Genomic DNA, 9,143 nt, shown 5'->3' with positions numbered 1-9,143 from the left:
GCAGAAAGAAGGGCCCAGGTGTGCTGTCTCTTCTACCTGTAATTGATGGGAAGCACAACATTGACTGACATACCATCTTGGTTCAGGTCACAATGTGATAAGAATAATCCTAAACTCAAAGGTTAAAGGGACAGTAAAGGCCGGTGTGAGGAATGGATGCACTAGCCCCCAATGTCTACTTCTGCACCCTCTCAGCAGGCTGCTTGCAAGCATGCACTACGTGCATCTCTTAGGTCAGGGGTTCTCGACCTTGGCTGCATGTTAGAATACTCCAAGGAAAGTTAACAAATTCTGATGCCAAGGCATTTAATTAGAACCCCTACTGCTAAAACCATCAGTATATCTCTATATATTTTTTCTTAAGCAAGAAGCGGGGAGGCAGAGAGACAGACTCCTGCATGTGCTCCGACCGGGATCTACCCAGCAAGCCCCCTATGGGGCAATGCTCTACCTATCTGGGCTGTTGCTTCATTGCTCAGCAACTGAGCCACTTCAGCACCTGAGGTAAGGCCATGGAGCCATCCTCAGCACCCAGGGCCAACTTGCTCCAACCAAGCTATGGTTGTGGGAAAAGAAGAGAGAGATAGAGAGAAGGAAGAAGGGGAGGGGTGGAGAAGCAGATTGTCACTACTTCTGTGTGCCCTGACCAGAAATCGAACCTGGGACATGCACACTCCTGCCAAAGCTCTATAGCTGAGCCAATAGGCCAGGGCCTACATCAGTAATTTTTAAGTTAAAATTTTAATTGAAGTTTAACATGTGTATAAAAACTACACATATCTCCAGTAATTCCACTTTGGGAATAAGAAGTAAATAAAAGAATTTAAAGCAGGGTCTCAAAATGACATTTACACACCTATGTTCATAGCAGTATTATTTCCAACAGCCAAAATGTAGAAGTAACCCAAGTGTCCACTGATGAAGAAACAGATAAACAAAATGTGATATATCCATACAGTGGAATATTATTTAGTCTTAAAAGAAAAAAAAAAAAAAAAAGCCCTGGCCGGTTGGCTCAGCGGTAGAGCGTTGGCCTGGCCTGGCGTGCGGGGGACCCAGGTCCGATTCCCGGCCAGGGCACATAGGAGAAGCGCCCATTTGCTTCTCCACCCCTCCCCCCCCTTCCTCTCTGTCTCTCTCTTCCCCTCCTGCAGCCAAGATGGCCCGGGCGCTGGGGATGGTTCCTTGGCCTCTGCCCCAGGCGCTAGAGTGGCTCTGGTCGCGGCAGAGTGACCACCTGGAGGGGCAGAGCGTCGCTCCTGGTGGGCGTGCCGGGTGGATCCCAGTCTGTCTGACTGTCTGTCCCTGTTTCCAGCTTCAGAGAAAAAATACAAAAAAAAAAAAAAAGAAATTCTGACATAAGCTACACATGGATGAAACTTGAAAACACAATACTAATTGAAATAAGCCTGCCAAAAAATGACAAATACTGTTAATAATTCTGCGTATATGAGGTATCTATAGCAGTCAAATCCATAGAGAGAGAAACTAGAATGGTGGTTGCTAGGGGCCAAGGGGAAGGATAAAGGCGGAGTTGCTGTTTAATGAGTGCAGGGTTTCAGTTATGCACGATGAAAAGAGTTCTAGAGGTTGGTTACATAATAATGTAAATGTACTTAATATTACTGAACTAGAGCTCACTTAAAAATGGTTAAGATGGTCCATTTTATGTTATATGTATTTTACCATAATTTAAAGTGCGTATAGCAAAAGAATACAGTTTGAAGAATTTTTACGAAGTGAGCACACTTGGATAACCAGCACCCAGGTGAAGAAATTAATACTACCAGTGCCATGTTAGCCCCCCTTATGCCCTCCATGTGCCCCCTTTAAGCTGTGCCTACCCTAATGGTAATGGCATCCTGATTTGTACCACCAAGCGTAAGTGTAATTTTTAATGAATCTGCAATTGTTTGTGGATAAATCATGTTTAATTTAACCATTCTCCATTCCTTTCATTGTCCTGGGTTGATGCTTTAAACAAATACATGAGATGCTTTGGACATATATCTTTGCCCACATCTCTGTTTTCTTAGACTAGAGTGATGCCTAGAGATGGAGTTTCCAAGTCAAATGGTGTGAAATTTTTAAAGGCTCCAGATTCTTATGCATATCAGTTTTTTTGTAGCGGTTTCCTAGGGATGATGATGTCCAGCCACAGTGGAGAATCACTGCATTAGTTCACGGAGTGCCTCTGATTCCTTCTCTAAGGAAAACACCTGGAACCACCTCTGGTAGTTGCTTGGACTTGATCCCAATCGAAATTCTTCATGGATTAAAAGGATACAGATGTAGCAGTTGGAATGTCTTCCGTTGCAAGGAAGATTTAACCAATTGGACATCACTTCAATAACATTTCTTATTCTCCCCAAAAAGGAAATCCAAGATAGAGAGGTAAACAAAGAATCTAAAGTTAGGAAGGGAAGGAAGTAAACAATGTGTATAAAGCATCCCTTTTTAAATCCTCTTTAGGACAACATGTATATCTAGTCAGGGAGATGGGGGCATGGAATAAGAGTGGGAAAGAATCGAAATATGTCTCAGGCCGGATATCTAAATATTTAGAATTGATTATTTCATTTCATTTGACATACAAAAAATATATAGAATAGGTTTAACTGTCTCTATTTCACATGAGATTCAAGTCAGAGATTTAAATGACATGTCCAGTATCATACAGCTAGTTGGGCAAGGCCATGAACTCAATATAGTCTCAATCTTGGTAATGTTGGCATTTACCCTCCCCAGGTTGGTTTTGAAATACTTGCATCAAATGATCTTAAAAATTTGATGTAGATTTATCCATCCCTGGCCAGGGAGCTTGCTTGGTTAGAGCATCGTCCTGGTATGCAAAGGGTGCTGGTTTGATCCCCGATCAGGGCACACACAGCAACAGATTGGTGTTTCTGCCTCTTTCTCTCTTCCCCTTTCTCTCTCTTTCAAATAAATATTAAAAATTAAAAAAGATTTATCCATTGACTTGAGTGCTATTTTCAGCAGTTTTATTAAAAAAAAAATAGATCTGAAACCATTGATATGGCTATATTTTCTGGAGTGAGTCAGTGATCAGTAACACTTTAGCAAAAGCTTTGAGATTTAGTCTATTAAGGCAGACTATGGACTTTGGGATCTAAAGTCCTATCATTGTGTGACCCTTCCTGGATTCCAAGCCCCCAGAGTCCCAAGGACCCTGTCTTCCCAGTGGGTCGGCTGGCATTACATTGGATTGCATTATCTTGGTTTATGATAAAACAGTCGTGATCAGCCACGACCCTCTTGAGCTCAGAGCCTTTCCAAGAGTATTTCTCTCCTCTTGACGCTTCTCAACCATAGATTCTACCCATTTCTTCTTGTTTCATCATCAACAGAGTCTTGTCTGTGTCCAGCCAGGAACTGGAGGAACCTTGTAGTTTGATGAAGACGAACTTACTCAGTGTGGCACCAAGGTCACTGCCTTTTCCCAGGCCGTTCATGGTGGTTTTGCTACCATCAAAATGCCTTATGAGAAGAGCAAATTAATTTGCAGTGAGAACTCCAGAATTATCTGACATTTTAGAGTTGACATTTTCATTCTTGACCTTTTCTCAACAAGGTGTTCAGTATTTAATAAACTCTAGGATTAAAAACTTTCTTCTCCAGAGAGCAATATTAGCTGTAGTCTGCAAAGATGGCAGTTGTCTAATGAAGGGTAAAAAACATCTAGAACAAGTGTCATTAAATGCTCCCTATTTTTCACACTTCCTATAGCTGTCAGCCCAGACTTTTCTCCATATACAGCAGCGGTAGTCAACCTGGTCCCTACTGCCCACTAGTGTGCATTCCAGCTTTCATGGTGGGTGGTAGCAGAGCAACCAAAGTATAAATAAAAAGATAGATTTAACTATAGTAAGTTGTTTTATATTTATTCTTCCAAACAGCGAAAATCCGACATAAAGTACTTGGTAATTAATTATTATTATATGCTTTAACTTGCTGTAACTCTGCTTTATACATTTTATAAAGTAAAGTTACTTCCTTACTTTATAAATCACCATTACTGTGGAAGCGGTGGATGGTTAGAAAATTTTACTACTAACAGAGATACAAAAGTGGGTGGTAGGTATAAAAGGTTAACTACCCCTGATATACAATATATTCACCAAAAAATAAAAAAGAATCTCCAGACATTTCTGAAGTGAGATTTTTTTATTTGACTTTCTTTTTAGTATTCACAATTTTAAATGGGAATAAAATTGATGTGACCAGAAATATAAATTGTAGATTTTAAAAATATGATCATTTAAGTAGCTGAGAAACCAGTTATTAGTCTTAAAAAGAAAAATTATTTTATTTTTTTAATGACAAAGATATTTAAAACAACACATTTCTGGTATTTATCTGTGTCACTTTGCTAAGTGGACTCAATCCATCACCCTCTCTGCTCAGTTGGATAGTGTCAGCTGGGATGGAAGCAGCACACAGACTTCAAATCAGTGGAGACAATGATGGCGAGGACAGATTATCCAACACATATTTAGCCTGGATTTTGCACCATTTACCTTTAAGCAACAGATGTTCCATCTATCCAAATTCACCAAGGATGACAGTGCTTGGATCATGCATAATGGTTTCCATTTACACATTCCACTAGGATATATAAACACATAAAAGTCAAATGGAAAATTAAGGACAGAACTCCACAACACGATAAAGACATAAAAAAAAAAAATGTGACCTTTCTTTTTCTATATTCTGATTAAGGTTTTATTTTACTTTTTAAAGTAAAATTTAGTTTTTTATTTGATTTATATTATTATTGATGTTTAGAAACAGAAGAACCATAGTTACTGATATTCAAAGGAAGCCTGTGGTTTCATTTAGAAAAGCGACCTGTTTTCCCTGTGGGATGCCTGCTGGGATCTCTTCAGTTCTCACAAGCCAGGCCTGCGTGCGCTTCCCTGCTATCAAAACAGTTGGGTGGAAAATGAAAGGAATATTTCACAAATCCAGTTCATCCTTAGTCTGTAAGGGTCAGCCAACCTGCTGGTTTGTGCTCTCTACACCTGTCCTGCCACTTCGGCCCCTGTGTTGAGTTTTTTCCTACCGTGTGACCAGCTAAGTCATAACTAAAGGGAAGCCAGCCCAGCCTTCTGGAGGCCAGCCAACCCTCATCTCCCAACAGTTCTCTGGTCTCAGTTCTCCGGGCTTTCGCCAGTGGTGTGCTGGTAAATATTTAGCAACATGCTCTCTGAAAAAAGCTTTGTATATATTTGCTAATTTCCTTAGTGTAAAGAAACCCACAATGGTCGATTTCAAGCTGTCAGTGTGAGGTCACAAACAACGGAATTGGGAAGAGGTGTGCATAATCAGTACAGCTAGCGGGCAGGAGCTGGCTCCAGGACATCTCTGGATTTAGGTTTGGGAGTGAGATGGTCACGGTGCTGGAGTTCCATACCTTCTCTTTCTGGTGAGCAGGGAAGTGGAGAGGCCAGACCCACTGCTGACTTGGCAAAGTGGGAAAGTACCTGAGACAGATGGCATGTCTCTTGGGCTGTGGTGCCTTCTTTTATAACCTTAATGACTCCTGTCTTCTGCAGAGAAAATAAGAAACCAGCATCATGGGAAGCATTGTCCATGAATGCCATTAACAGGCAATTCTGCCCACTGTGCGATCATTGCTGAGGTCATTACCCAGAGCATGATTTGAAGGTTAAATGTGTTGGAAATTACATTTGAATTCAGACAGGATGGGAACTGGCTTGTCCATTTTAATCTAAATTAACAAGCAAGAATGATTAAATTGTCACAGAAAAGAAAATAAAGCCCTGAATCCTACCGCATGTTAAGAAGAGCAAAGAAAAAAATATTGATTAGTTAGAGATAGAGAACTTTATCTTCAAACCTTACCTCAGATCTATGAGTGGAGTATGGTATAGATTTAGGAAAACCTGTACATCATGTTTTCCATGTAAATTATGACAAAATAGTGAATATCTTTTTTCATCAGTAAAAAATGCATTTATGCTGCTTTGAATAGTGAATTAATTTTCTCTAAATTGCTTGGAGGAACAATATGAAATAGTTAAAATTATGAAAATTAATTTTTATGAAAAATATTTTTAAAACATTTTATTTATTTATTTATTTATTTATTTTAGAGAGGGGATAGAGAAAGAAAGCAGGGAGGAGCAGGAAACATCAACTTGTAGTAATTGCTTCCGGTATGTGCCTTAACCAGGCAAGCCTGGGGTTTTGAACCACTGACATCAGCATCCCAGGTTAACACTTCATCTGCTGCATCACCACAGGTCAGCTCAGAAAATTTATTTTTATAAATTTTGAAATAAATCTTTATTATTCTTGCAGTGTTCAAAGATTGTAAGGAGAAATGACTTTAAAGTGCTTTGCCTAATTTTTTTTGGTATTTTTTCTAAGTGAGAAGCAGGGAGGCTGAGAGGCAGACTCCCACATACACCCCAACCAGAATCCACCTGGCAAGCCTACAAGGAATGGATGCTCTGTCCATCTGGGCTGCTGCTGCATTGCAACTGGAGCCATTCCAGCGCCTGAGGTGAGGCCATGGTACCATCTTCAGCACCCAGGCTAACTCACTCCAGGGGAGCCCGGGCTGCAGGAGGGGAAGAGAGAGACAGAGATATGAGTGAGGGGAAAGGGTGGAGAAGCAGATGGTTGCTTCTCCTGTGAGCCTTGACCAGGAATTGAACCCAGGACATCCGCATTCTACCAGGACATCTCACAGGGCCGACATTCTACCACTGCACCAACTGGCCAGGGCCAGTTTGCCCAATTTCTTAACAATCATATCAGGACAATACTCTTCAAAATCACTCGTCTGAGCAAAAGAAACAACTCACAAGAGTCTAAACAATCTCATAATGTTTATGTGTTCAGAAGTATTATTGAATCATTTACTTAGTTTCTTTAATACTACTTATAAACAATATGATAAAAATCAGTCACAGTAATGATTTTATGTGTGAAATAAAGTGGCATTTTCCAGCAAAGTCATCAATCAGTCTCATTAACAAATTACTTTTAGCTGCATCCAAAAATCAAATCAATTTTTCATTTAAAAGACCAGCCTCATTAACTTCATAGAAAAGAGAGTCTCAGTCTCTAAGAGTATTCTTAACTCTCTTTGTTTCCCTTTCTCTCTCTCTCTTTTTTTTTTGTGTGTGTGTGAAAAGTATCATGCATCAGGAGAGTATAAAGAAAATATGAACCATTTAAGGAATAATAATAAACATTTGTATACTTACTACCTAGGTTAATAAATACAAACTTACCCAGCATTGCTAACATAATCATTGCAAAAAGACCCTTATACAAAATGCAGAAATAAAGTGTTATCAAACGCACTAAAATATAAAGCTCTTTTTCTTCCACATTTTTCCTCTTCTCATGTACACACTTCATCAGACTTCTCTTACAAAACACATGTCCTTTACCAAGAATTTCAAACCACCACAGCAAAGACTATTCTAAACCTACTCTAAGAGACCTCAAAAATAATACACTAAAGGATCAAACAGATCCAATCTAATTAAAGTTACCACCATAACAAAGTTCAACACTCTTTAAAGGTTTACAACAAAAACTATCAACAACATGATTCACAATGTCTACCATTTCATAAAAATTAGTAGACTTATAAAGAAGCAGGAAAACATAACCCATAATCAGGAGAAAAATCAATGAATAGAAACCGACCAAGAAATGACAGAGTTGATGAATTTAGTAGAAAAGGATATTAAAACAAATATTTATATATGCTCAATGATAAAGAAAGTAAAGACATATAATGAGAGAAATGAAAGATATTTACAAAATAAAATTCAGGAGATTTAAAACATAGAATGTCTAAAATGAAAATGTTATTGAATGGGATTAATAGCAGATTAGATATTACCAAAATAAAGATACTGAACTTGAAGACATAATAATAGAAGCTATCCAAACTGAAGCACAGAAAGTCAAGTTCAAGATGTGCATTGTAGGATTTTAGTGGCTCTGGTTTAGGAAGGTGGAGATAGTGGCAGCAAGAGCAGCAAGAAGGGTCACTGAAGAAGTTGGATTCCTGCGGCTGTGCAGGGATCTAACCACCACCATGTCAAGCAAAAAGGCAAAGACCAAAATCATCAAGAAACTCCCTCAGCATGCAACATCCAGTGTGTTTGCTATGTTTGACTAGTCACAGATTTAGGAGTTTAAAGAGGTCTTCAACATGATTGATCAGAACAGAGATGGTTTCATTGACAAGGAAAAGTTACACAATATGCTTGCCTCCTAGGGGAAAAATCCAACCAATGATATCTAGATGCCATGATGAATGAAGTACCAGGTCTCATAAATTTCACAGATTCTTCACGATGTTTGGTGAAAAGTTAAATGGCACAAATCCAGAAGATATCATCATAAATGCTTTTGCCTGTTTTCATGAAGAAGCAACAGGCACCTTTCAGGAAGATTACCTGAGAGAGCTATTGACAACAGTAGGAGATCAGTTTACAAAGAGGAAGGAGATGAGCTGTACAGAGAAGCACTTATTTACAAAAAGGGAAATTGCAATTACAATGAATTCATATGCATCCTTAAACATGGAGCAAAAGACAAAGATGACTGAAAAGAACTCCAAATTCCAGCCAAATGTTTCCTGTCACCACTTTGGGTATTTCCGAGACCTTCTCTTAGAGCCTATTGCATGGCCTAGCTTTACAGCTTTGCATTTCTTTTTTTTTTTTTTTTTAAGATTTTATTTATTCATTTTAGAGAGGGGAGAGAGAGAGAGAGAGAAGGGGGGAGGAGCAGAAAGCATCAACTCCCATATGTGCCTTGACCAGGCAAGCCCAGGGTTTTGAACCGGCAACCTCAGTGTTTCCAGGTTGACACTTTATCCACTGCGCCACCACAGGTCAGGCGAGCTTTGCATTTCTTGTAGTACTTATTCTCAGCCATTTTGGGCACAGGCATCTCTATAAAAGACTGGAAATGGGACATTTTGTCATTTTCAGAATAGAAAATAGGGTAAGTTAGCTTACCTCCCCTCTTTTTCTAATGACTGCTATCTGCACAGAGTCAATATATTTTTTTTCAGTGAAAGTTATTCACTCAATTTTTTTCTGAACCATAATTAAACTTTATGA

The 9,143-nt window shown here is 39.1% G+C and overlaps 1 pseudogene; it reads left to right on the top strand.

Annotated features, from left to right (window-relative positions):
* The first annotated feature begins 8,062 nt into the window (after window positions 1-8,062).
* Window positions 8,063-8,705, top strand: LOC136398049 (myosin regulatory light chain 12B-like; annotated as a pseudogene).
* Window positions 8,706-9,143: the final 438 nt, after the last annotated feature.

Source organism: Saccopteryx leptura, chromosome 3 (genome assembly GCF_036850995.1).
Source record: "Saccopteryx leptura isolate mSacLep1 chromosome 3, mSacLep1_pri_phased_curated, whole genome shotgun sequence".
NCBI lineage: Eukaryota > Metazoa > Chordata > Mammalia > Chiroptera > Emballonuridae > Saccopteryx > Saccopteryx leptura.
This window is presented reverse-complemented; position numbering and strand designations above follow the sequence as displayed.